This window comes from Athene cunicularia (genome assembly GCF_003259725.1).
Source record: "Athene cunicularia isolate RWA chromosome 4 unlocalized genomic scaffold, athCun1 chr4_part3, whole genome shotgun sequence".
NCBI lineage: Eukaryota > Metazoa > Chordata > Aves > Strigiformes > Strigidae > Athene > Athene cunicularia.
The window spans coordinates 10,700,282-10,711,210 of NW_020799100.1; the positions used below are offsets into that span (position 1 = coordinate 10,700,282).

General features: G+C 41.7%; 1 long non-coding RNA gene across 1 annotated transcript in view; it reads left to right on the plus strand.

The window, feature by feature from the left end:
* The window catches only part of LOC113479970, a 24,257-nt gene extending 13,679 nt beyond the window's left edge, over nt 1-10,578 (plus strand). The window contains exon 3 of the long non-coding RNA XR_003398402.1: nt 10,502-10,578. This is a non-coding gene — a long non-coding RNA (uncharacterized LOC113479970). The remainder of the gene's footprint in view (nt 1-10,501) is intronic.
* The last annotated feature ends 351 nt before the right edge of the window (nt 10,579-10,929 follow it).

A 10,929-nucleotide genomic window follows, 5' to 3' on the forward strand; every position in this document is an offset into this window, starting at 1 on the left:
TGTGTATAAGAGACAGCCCTCCCTCCCTCCACTATTTTCCAGACTGGAAACTCACAGTTTGTTTAGCCAGTCCTGGCATTGAAGCTGTTCCATATCACCTTAATTTTTTTAACCTTTTCCAATGGAGATCAGTTTCTAAATTGATGGTAATAAAAGAACCAATAAGTTCCTCTGCACCTATGGAACAAAAAGCCTTAAGGAGTGCTGGAGCAGGCCAAGCCTGCAGAAATGGGAGTCAGCTGAAGTGGGGAAGATTTTGTCCCCCCATAAACCCATAATATATTCTAGGACAAGTATAGAGAGTTTCCCATCAGTCAAGAAAAAAGAGAAGGAAAGCAGAAAGCACTCTTGAAACTGTTTAGGAAATGTAGGGAGCCTTTCTGAGACAAATTTCCTGAGTGCGTGAGTGTTTATTTCTGTTCTTAGTTCAGATTTTGTTTTCACCCACAATCACACTTTGTCCTTGGTTCTCACTAGAATGCTTTAAGAAGCCACCTGTGCATGACACCCCCAAACAAAGACCATAAACCACTCATTCAGAAACACTGTCTTCGCTAGCCACATCCCTGTAGAATTTAATTCTTTCTTTCCTTTCCCTTCTTACAACTGACCTGTGTAACTTTCCCCCAAATGGCAGTGATTTTAGCTCCCTCCATGCTCAGAAGCTCAACCTGAGGTGCCTTAGAGAGAAATTAATCGTAAAGAAGATGTTTATCTCTTTCTCATTCCTTTAAAAGGTCTCAGGTTAAGCATGTAAATTCACATGGATTAATTCCCATCACAGACTGAGATGAACCCACAATCTTGATACAGAAATCACGATGGGCATCTGGTAGTGCATTCATCTATGCATTCACTCTGGTTTATCCTGGACAGGCCACCCTAGCCAACTCCCATTGTCACTTAAACTCCTAGAATCTCTCTGAAAAGTCGGGAGATTCTCTGGTTTACAGTTTAACCCTTCAAGAGCCAAATCAGAGATGTGATCAAATGTCCTTGTAGCAAAAGTTTTGCCCTTGCTTTTTTAAACTACAGCTGTTTTTTACTTAATAAAATGGAGGAGATTACAAATCTCTGGAAAAAGAACAAATATCCTAAATGTAATATCTTCTCTCTGTCTCTCCCTATTTGTGAAATTCCTGAAAGTTCGTCTGTCTTCGTGTTCGTCTTGTCGTCTGTTCTTGTATGATATGATAGTTAAAAGCAATGCTACAGATGATTTGTTCATTTCTCTTTTCAGCTGCCTGTGGTCTATTGCCACGTGTTGTTTCTGATGTGACAGAGGCCCGGAGAGCCATTATATAAGAAACTCCAGGGAAAATGGGAAAGATGCTTATTTTTCTTGGCATATGAATGATTGTTCTGGCCAAACTCAGTCCGACTTTGTGTGTGTTTATGTCACACTTTATTATTTACATGGCTAGTCCTGGTATAGGTTTCAGGGACTGGTGGTTTTGTAATTTGTACAACCCTTGATCTGTCTGCCTTTGCTGTCCTCCACTGTAGTTGTGGCAGTTTCCTTTTATATTACCACTTCCTCCTGAGGGAGCAGTAATTTATGGTCAGAGGTTAACCTCATTTTCTGAAGCATCCAACTTCTATGCCAGTAGATCTATAAAAATGGAGAATGGGGATGAGAATATGGGAAATAAATAAAATAGATAATCTTCAAATGACATACACAGGTATTCTTGTTGAGACACAGAAACAAAGGAATTTTTGTAATGGCTGAGATCAATATAAAATCCAGTGTTCTACCTTTGTTGGTATATTGTAACAATACTTTGGAGGAAAAGGACAACTCCATTAAGTAAAAATTGTGAAGTCATCTGCCTGTAATGGGCTTTGCTCTCTGAGCCAATTGGATTCTGAGCCAAATGCTAAGGACACCTTACAGCATAACATTCCCTTATCACTGTAGGTTTTTACACAGTTCTGTGCAACCATGGGTCCTCCCCTTGTGCATACAGCACTGCTAAGCCCTTGACTTGGATGTCATTTTGTGGTAATGAGTTCTGCAGATTAGCTGGGCATAAAGACAGTTCTTTCCTTTGCATAGCAATGGCAAGTGGCTGCAACTCAAACTTTCATATTGTGGTCTCTATCTACAGCTTTAGAAGGAACTGGAAAAAAATGCATTTTGTGACAGAAGCTGCTGTGAGGCTTCACACCAGCATGAGAGAAAGGACAGGGTTGGATGCATTTGTCTTATGAGACCTCAAGTATCCTAGATTTGTCTGGGCAACTCACATGTGTGTGAGAGTTAAAGTTCAGGGGTTAGTGACTCTGGCAACTATAGTGTGTTTTCCTTAAAGTCCAAGCTCTTGGAATTAAGTGGATGTGCCAGATGATGATGCCAGGCTTTTGGGTTTTTTTCAAGGTAGATTCTAGCCTTTGTATGTATGTGTGTGCCTGTATGTCTTGTGTGGGACTACAGAGTGCAAAACCAGAAGGCAATCTAGGAGATCTGGGCAGTGTGATTCCTTTTCCTTCAAAAACATACTAGAACTTTATCACTGACATGGAAAAAGGAGATGAAATAAACAATTCTTCAAGTTGTGATAGCAGCCACAGACTTTCCGACCTTCCTTACAATGAGATTTTGGTCTGTTGTACCAGTACAATACCCCATCTCCTAGTTTCAAGAGAGACCACTTCAAAGTATGGCCTCAGTGCAGCATCCTTATAACTAAAGGTAGACAGAGAGACCTGTTAGTACTGTACCAGCCATAGGATTGGTCCTGCAAAACTACAGCACATCTCTTGAGACCATAGGGTGGTACTTGATCTATTTAGTATTTAGTGTTTATTATTTAGTATTTTTATTTATTTCTGTATTAAGTTTCTATTATATTTCTATAGTCCTTCTTTTTTTTCTGTTTGTATGTAGATATGGAACATGTCTGTAATGCTCGCTCAGTGCACACATGATTTCCAAGGCCTATATTGAGCAAATAATAAGGATTTATTTCCACTTACATGTTCCATCTTCCGCTTCCTGCCCTACAATTTTTTTCATGATGTTCCACATTAATCATAAGCATGCAGTTTTGGTGATTAAGCAATTATTCATTTAATCATCAAGCTCAGTTGCTGGTTCTAGGGCAGGCTCTGAAGTTTGATTGACAGCTGTCAGGAATTATCTGTTCTTAGACATCACTCATATCTCACCCATCAACCCACTCTGCTGTTTGACCACACATTAAGATCTGTTTTCTACTGTCCATCCAGCATTGTCCTTTCAGCTGATGTCTTCTGGTCTTTTTCTCCAGTAGCCACCAAGAGCAAATGGTCACCATCTCTGTTGTTGGCTATTGCTTATTGATTAGTAGGTCATTCCTGGGTTAATGGTGACTCAGATGCATTAAACTATTAGAAGGCTGTTCAGACAGTGTGAGCAGAGCAGTAATAATCCAGCTTCTTCACAGAACTGTGGGCCTTGTATTTCTCACTGAACCTCCTTCCATTTTCCCATGGGGTGGGGGTTAATAGGACAAACTTTCTGGTTCATAGCAATGGGTGGGCGTCCTGTGTGTCTCAGCCAGCCTCAGGCTTCAGCTCCCCTGAGTGTAATGAAGCTACTTCTGTTTCCTTGGTAGAGCTCTGTCCTAATTTTGGCTTCAGCACAGATGACTGTTAGCGCTTGCTGGACAGAGCAGCTTATCAACCTTGGCTGATAGCTGGCTGGCTCTGCAATATATAGATCGGTTGATATGTTCCTAATTTGGTCCCCCAGAAATGGGCTGAATGTGACAAGGCAATAATTTTAGGTTGCAGGAGTCATGTTTGGCTAAGATGAGTTGGCAGCTTCCCTGAGACTGAAAGAAAATATTCTAAATACAATAAAGAGCACTACAAAGCCTAGCTTTAAATAAATATTAGACTTTGACACTAACTGGAAGAAGCCAGATTTCCAGCTGCCAATATGATGCCCAGCTCCCAGTAATGTAATCTGAGATTCTTTGCTCACTTTGTCTCAACAATTTAATAATCATTTGGACTGAAAAAGTGTTGTCCATCAAAGTGGTTTTGAACATAAGTTAAAATTGCCCAGGGAACTCTCTACTTGGCTACAGTCTGACACAGGGTCTATTACTTGCGGCAGACTCTGAAAATACCCTCATCCAAGCACTGTAGCAATTCTCCATCCTGCTCCAAACATGTCCCTGCCCTGTCTCAAATAGGCTAACCGGAACTTGTAATAGGGAGGTAACACAAGACCATGAACCCCGGCACCGTGCAGATTTCTCATGAAAAACATATTTTGAGGTTACTCATCCTTGTGGTTATATTTTGGAAGGTCCTGTTTGGTAAACTGCCCTCTGTTCCATGTTTACTGATGGGAACAGGGTGGGGATTGCTGTTGCACTGAGTGATTATAAATATATGACACATCCTTTCAGCAATGGATAAAGCAACTCCCCTGGTTTGAACCAAATGACTCCAGCTCAACTTTCAGAGCACCTAAACTGTGTGATCCACAGTCTGCAAGATTCCCTGGTGGCAGATAGAACATCCGGGGGAAAAAAACAAAAAACAAAAAACCAAAGCCTAAACAAAACAGCCTCCTGTGAGCTAAATACAGGAATACACAGGAAAAGCTTTTAATCTTGTATAGACGGTCAAAATGGTCCTGTCTTCCTCTCCCCTAAAGAAAAAAGAGAATCCTATAAAACATGTTTTACTATGCAAGACATTGACTGATAAATGAGAATGCGAGAGGGGAAGTGGGAGACAAGGGAGCACCTTGTGAAAGAATGGCTTGGATCTAGGACATTAATACAAAACACACCTCATTCTCACAGAATAAATGGGCACAATTTCTCCAGGAGAGAGGTACATGAGCAGTATAAACGTTGCATTTAATTTTCTTTCCTCTGTTCTGGACAGTTGTTTTCCTGGGGATCAGTGGACACTTAAACCGCTAGAAATCCCACCTCTGTCAGGAGAACAATGAACTGTATTAAAAATGTAAATCCTACTGGACTAAATGCACCTAGAAACATCAGTTCGGCTCTATAGAGGCAAGAGGGTGAAGATTTGGGGCTCGTGTCCATATGGAAGTTGTACTTAGACTACAGGTTATCTCTGGGGGATTCAGAAGAGGAGGTTTGGTCCTTTTGATTCTCCGGTCAGACCCCATGTTGAGCAGAGTTTGGCCAACTCTGAGCCCTAAGAGACATGTCCAGGATCCCACTGCATTCAGTCATATGTCCCAAATTTGTGTGTCATCCTCATGCACTCAGGCTTGTCTTGAGTCTCTGAGTGTCTCTGGCCACTTGGTTCATGTCCTTACAAAAATAAGTAAAAATCTCTTTATCTTTAATCTGAAGCAAGCAGAAGATTTAGTGGGGAGTCTGGAGAGGTTGTGCAGAGAGGGGAGCAGTGAGAAGACAGGTCCCAAATAAAACCCTGTTATCATATTACTCTGCTCTGTTACAGAAGGGCGTGAGTGTACTAATGACAGGAGCTCCACACCACATACAGGAAAAGACAGGGCTGTTGTAGGAATATGTGCAAGGACAATCATAAGCCTGCTGCGAGGGAGCCTTCTTGGTAGCTGACCCGACCCACTATGCTGTGTCTGGGGAACTGAAACAACGGGTCAGTGGTTGAGTTTGCCAAGTGGGTTGGTTCATGCCATATGCAAGGTGTGGTACCAGGGCAGTCAGGTTGAATATTAGGTGTATTCAAAGAGTCGACAAAAAAAGTCCTGTAAACTTTCCTCTGGCTGGCATTCCCCTCCATGCTGATGGCATGTGTTGGACTCTGAGCTACAAGTCTGACCCATGTGTCAGAACTGTAGTTCCTATGGGCAACATCACAGCACATAGGAACAGCAGATCCCCACTGATGTCTACAGGAACAAACTCCATATCTTAGGACTGGCTTTTTCCCTCTGTGAAATTGTTGCAGAGCAGCTTCACCAAGTCTCTGCACATTAAGTTTCTTTTCAGGGCTTGCAGTAAATATCTGTGTGGCCTCTGATCCTGAATTTTGGAACTTTATTTGAACATACATTACTTAATTTAATTCTCAGGTTAAAATCTGGCTCTTGGTGTTGCTCCTCTCAGCTTCCTTCAGTTACAGATTCCTACCAACTCTTCCAAGGACACTCTTTCCTGCACAAAAGGCAATGATCTGGTGTCACACCCAGACCCTGATCTTAGTAGCAGTCATGCATCCCTGAGTTAATTTCTAGTGGCAACAGCAATGCCTCATTCTAAGATAAATGGAGGCAGATGTGGCTGAACCTGAAGGAGAACATTAGGTGCCCCTTCTCTCATCATGGCTGTGGTGCCTGCATGACAGATCAGCCAATCCACTCTGTAAAGAAAATGCATGTGAACTCTGCTCTGATGTCCAAAAGCTGACTTACATCCTGTGTACCTCGAGACTGCCTTTTCGTCACCACCCTTCCCTCTCGAAGTATTAATAGCTTTATGGTGAAATAGTTTCAGTTTTAACAGGAGAAGGAAAAAGAAAAAGTAGAACAAGGACTCGAGCCAGATCCTCACCTGACATAGCCTTGATAAAAGGCACCAAACCTACATGTATCCCAGTGTGTGTGTGTCTTTTTGTCACTAAGGCAAAATCTCTTATCACGATGTTAAAAATTCTATAAGCAAAGAGATAGGCAACTGCTTTTTTGTCAGCTCAATTCCTTGTTCATCCTAAATACATGCAGCATGTTCAGGACAGTTCTCGCATCTGAATCTGAAGGCAGAGCATTAACCTTTATAAGCTTCAGGAGGGATTTAAGCTTCCCTTGATTTCATATTTTACCTCTTGTTATGTGTTACATAGCCGTGTGACAGGAACAACGCATTGTCCTTTTGAAATGCCTTTTATTTAATGACTTCAAAATGCTTTGAAACTATTCGCCATTTGAAATAAGAACTGGGTCAGTTCTGCCTTCCTCATTTTAGAGATGAGGACAAACAGGTAGAGAGGTTAAATGATTTGCCCTGCAAAAAGGAAATGTATGTATAGTGCAGTTTGGAAGAGAACCTAAAACTTTTGGCTCTATTACCTCTGTACTTACCACAGGAATGGATTTCCTCCTTCTGTGAAAATTACTTCCTCAGCTATCATTGACAGTGAGGCTACCAGCCAGAAAATTATAATTAAAGACAACCCAAAGAAGATCAGCAGCCCAAAGCTGAGCTTTCTCTCTCTACAACAAACTGGACAGATGATCTAGAGGAAGCCTTTAGAAGAGAATGGGGCTGGCTCCTGTGTGTTCGGCTGATGGGTGAAGTAACTGTAAAAAGTCTCAGGGTCTCCCAAACCAGCCTTGTACCTGCTGCCAATAGCCCAACCCAGCACCCTGTGAATGTGGGGCAGAACTGGAGCAAGGAATCAAACTGCAGGGTATTTGCCCAACCGCATACTTCTAGGAAACTGCAGAGCACCAGTACCTGGCTAGCCAACAGACGTACTAAAGATTTCTTCTTTCCATTTCTGTTTGCTTTCATTTATAATCAAACCCTGAATGAGGAATTCACTGGGAAGTACATTGCTCTTGATAATCTCTTTTATTGAAGGGCCTTGTGATAATTTGTGTTTTTCTGGTAGTGAGAGTTTCTGGAGAGATGAGGTTTCATGAGAGTCTCAGTTTTTATTTAACAGTAAAATGAAGTTTCTAGCCATCATAGTTGCAGAGAAAAGCCTATGTGACAGCTCAAAGAATACACAAGCTTGAAATGTGCATGCCAGGCCATCTACATGAAATCACCCTGAAAAAAAATTAACACAGGTCTCAGTGTGTTGTTTTATCACCTTGCAGAGGAATTGCAGGCTTAGAAAGCAGAAGCTGTTCTGAAGCATTTCAAATATGTCAGATTTATTCCCAATTTATGTGACAGTACAGTGACAGTAGGTCAAATGAAACTCAGTAACATTTCAATAAAGTCTCAACAAAGCATCTCAGGAAGTTTAAAAAGAGCAAATCAAATGCATAATTGTGCTACACCATCTTAGAATTACAAAAAGAATAATCTGCATTTGTACCTGCCTCCTATCCAAGGATGTTGCATTCCCACACAAACTGCAATGCACTTTGCAACTCCTATTTTTAGTCACAAAGTTCATGAGGATTTCCTGAGTGGAAAAGTTGCTTACTAAAAACAACTCCATAGGAGTTCCTTCAGCAACTTTCACCTTTGGCTTGAAATCTGCCTGTATTTACTTCCAGTCGTGTCTGTATCACATTTTCTTTTAATAATCAGGTTTTGACTTATGAAGGAAAGTTTCTCCATCTTGTGATTCATGTGAGACCATTTCAGTGCTACGGCAATCAGCATGAAGTGCTTTTGACTGCAATATAAAACGTGCCATATAAGCCTTTGAGGAGAGTCCTCTGACAGCTAAAGTGCTCTTAGACTGAAGATGAGCAAATCCACTTCCCAAATATACTGATTCTCTTTCTGCAGCTTTCCTTCTTGCATATAAACACTGCCACAGTACCTAGTGTGATGACATGGTCTTGTCAAGTGAGTTGTGCAAAGCGAGGGATACAGGAGCAGGAGAAGTTGTTTTAGTCAACACTGCTGGTCCTGGGGTCACCGAAATTTCCTTAGATGGCAGCCAAGTTTCATCTTGTTATTAGATACAGCAAGGGGATGTCCCCTGCTCCTGTTGTGTCTGTGCATCTTGATGCAGTCCAGCTGGGTTATGTTCACCTGGAGCTCCTCAAAGTGGTACCACTATTTGTTCGGGTAGGAAACGTCATTATCTTTGTTCTGTAGCATGGCACAAAAACCTCAACAGATATGGCTCAGGGGTGTTGTATGAATTTTAAAGTATAGACCCTACATGAAGAAAAACTTGATTTCATTATCCTAACAACTTTTCCTTCATTCTTGATGCATCCTTGGAAAGGAAGGAAGAAGACAAGGTCTCCAAAGACATGACAGGATTTCCAGCAGGAAGGGCAGCATGTTCTTATCTAAGATACTTACTGGAAGGGGAAGGATGGGAAATGTTGATTCATCAGTAACTGTTGTGGAGCAAATATTTAAAAAATGGCTACATTTTCGTGTTGTTTATAAATAAGCATGTTTTTAAATGCCATGTGGAGTAAGATTATGCTGGGAATCACTGATGTGATCCTGGACAGTCTGGCAACTTTGTGTGAGAAACCAGCACCTTTTTTTAGTTATCTACAGAAATAAAGAGGGTGTGGGAGTCCCTGGAGCCAAACAGATGAGGGACCAAGGAGTTATTTACAGAAACGGACTGGAACATTCATGCTTGAACAGGGACCATGAGGTGTACAGGGACTGGAAGAGACAGCATGACCAGTGGAAAGCAATGACAGCCCCTTCTCATTCACATGAAATATGGCAGGAGCTGATAGCAACTGCAGAAATTATCTTTTTAGACAGAAATTGATTTTCACAAGATTCACAAGTGCACTGGCATTAGCAGAGCATGTACAAAATCCAATGTTTGCTTTCACCCCTCCAAATGAACAAAACATCAAGAATTTTGACAGTGAAGGACCTGGCTCTCTGAAAAGTAATTTTCAGTGGACCTGCAGATTCTCTTCCTGCAGGCTGAAGGACAAATATAAGTATTCTTTCCCACGTGACAGGTTACTGGAGTCTACCTGCCGTTTTGTCCCGTGAACACAGCATGTGAGCTGGCTGGCTTGGACAGCAGATAGATAAGTGCCTGGCCAGCAGCTAGGGATGAATACATTTCTCTCTGTGTTCAATCTCTAAGTGTCCCCTGCACTGTTCTGTAGCTTAATTTTGTGACAGACATAAAAAAAAGGAGATGATTATTTAAGGGTAATAACAATGTTTATTTAAAACTATTGCATCTAAAACAGCAGAAAAAAATAGATTATACCTTTATATCCCAGTATGCACAATAATATTGTTGAATTAGCTCAGTATGTGCCAACAGGACATAGCTTGCTGCATCTTCCCCTTTTCCTGTTATCAGCCACACCAATGATGGCAGAGAACATTTTGTCTTTGCTCCTTGAGGCAAGTCCTTATGCAGCATTGCTTTTAAGCTGTTGATGATTTTCATGTCAAAAGCAACCAGATTTTAGGAGTCAAGCAGGGCTTGTCAGATGGTTTAGGATACTGGTATTGAAAGACTGAATGCAAAATAATCACTTGCTTTGGGGAAGTGGAAGGCAATGGGGAATAAGACAGAGCCTGAAATGATATGTTTCCCTGTTGATGTGTGCATCTGAGAGATCCCTGAAATGTCAAAATCATAAAAAATGTCCCAAAAGCTTTTAAATGATGGCAAGTATTACAGCCAAGCACCCAGTGATGCTTGAGCACCACATAAGCCATGAGTGGAGCCAAGCAGGATGCAGCCAGCACCATGGGTCTCTCCTGGAGACAGAGGGGCTTTACGGGGTGGGGCTGATGATTGAATCACAGCATAATTCAGGCTGGAAGGGAGCTCAGGTCTGGAGATTCAGCCACCACTCAGGGCCAGGCCAGCTCCTTCTGAAATGTAATTTATCTTCTAGGAAATGTGACGAGTCCCCTCCGAGCAACTAGCCAAAATCTGTTCCACTGCACATCACCTGAGCACTATCTGGTTGAGGGTTGTTTGTTTGTTTGTTTGTTTGTTAAATATTTTCTCCCTCCTTCTTGTAAACAAACAAGAACTATTTCTCGCTTAAAAACATGGAGGTGGGTGAGGGGAGAGGAGCATGGAGAGGGACAGGAAACCAGGAGCACAGAAAGGAGGAAATATTCTCCCCATATGTGGAGACAGGAGAGAGAAGGTGGGGAGGCCACCAACATACAAGTTATTAACAGGGTTGAGGACGTGTTCTTTTACTTGCGATAACCGATGAAACCAGCTAATAAAGGAAAACCATAGTTTTTAAGGCAGATGAAAGGTAGTCAAGGAAACCCAATATCTTCCTTTCTTTACTGTCTAGCCTCAAGA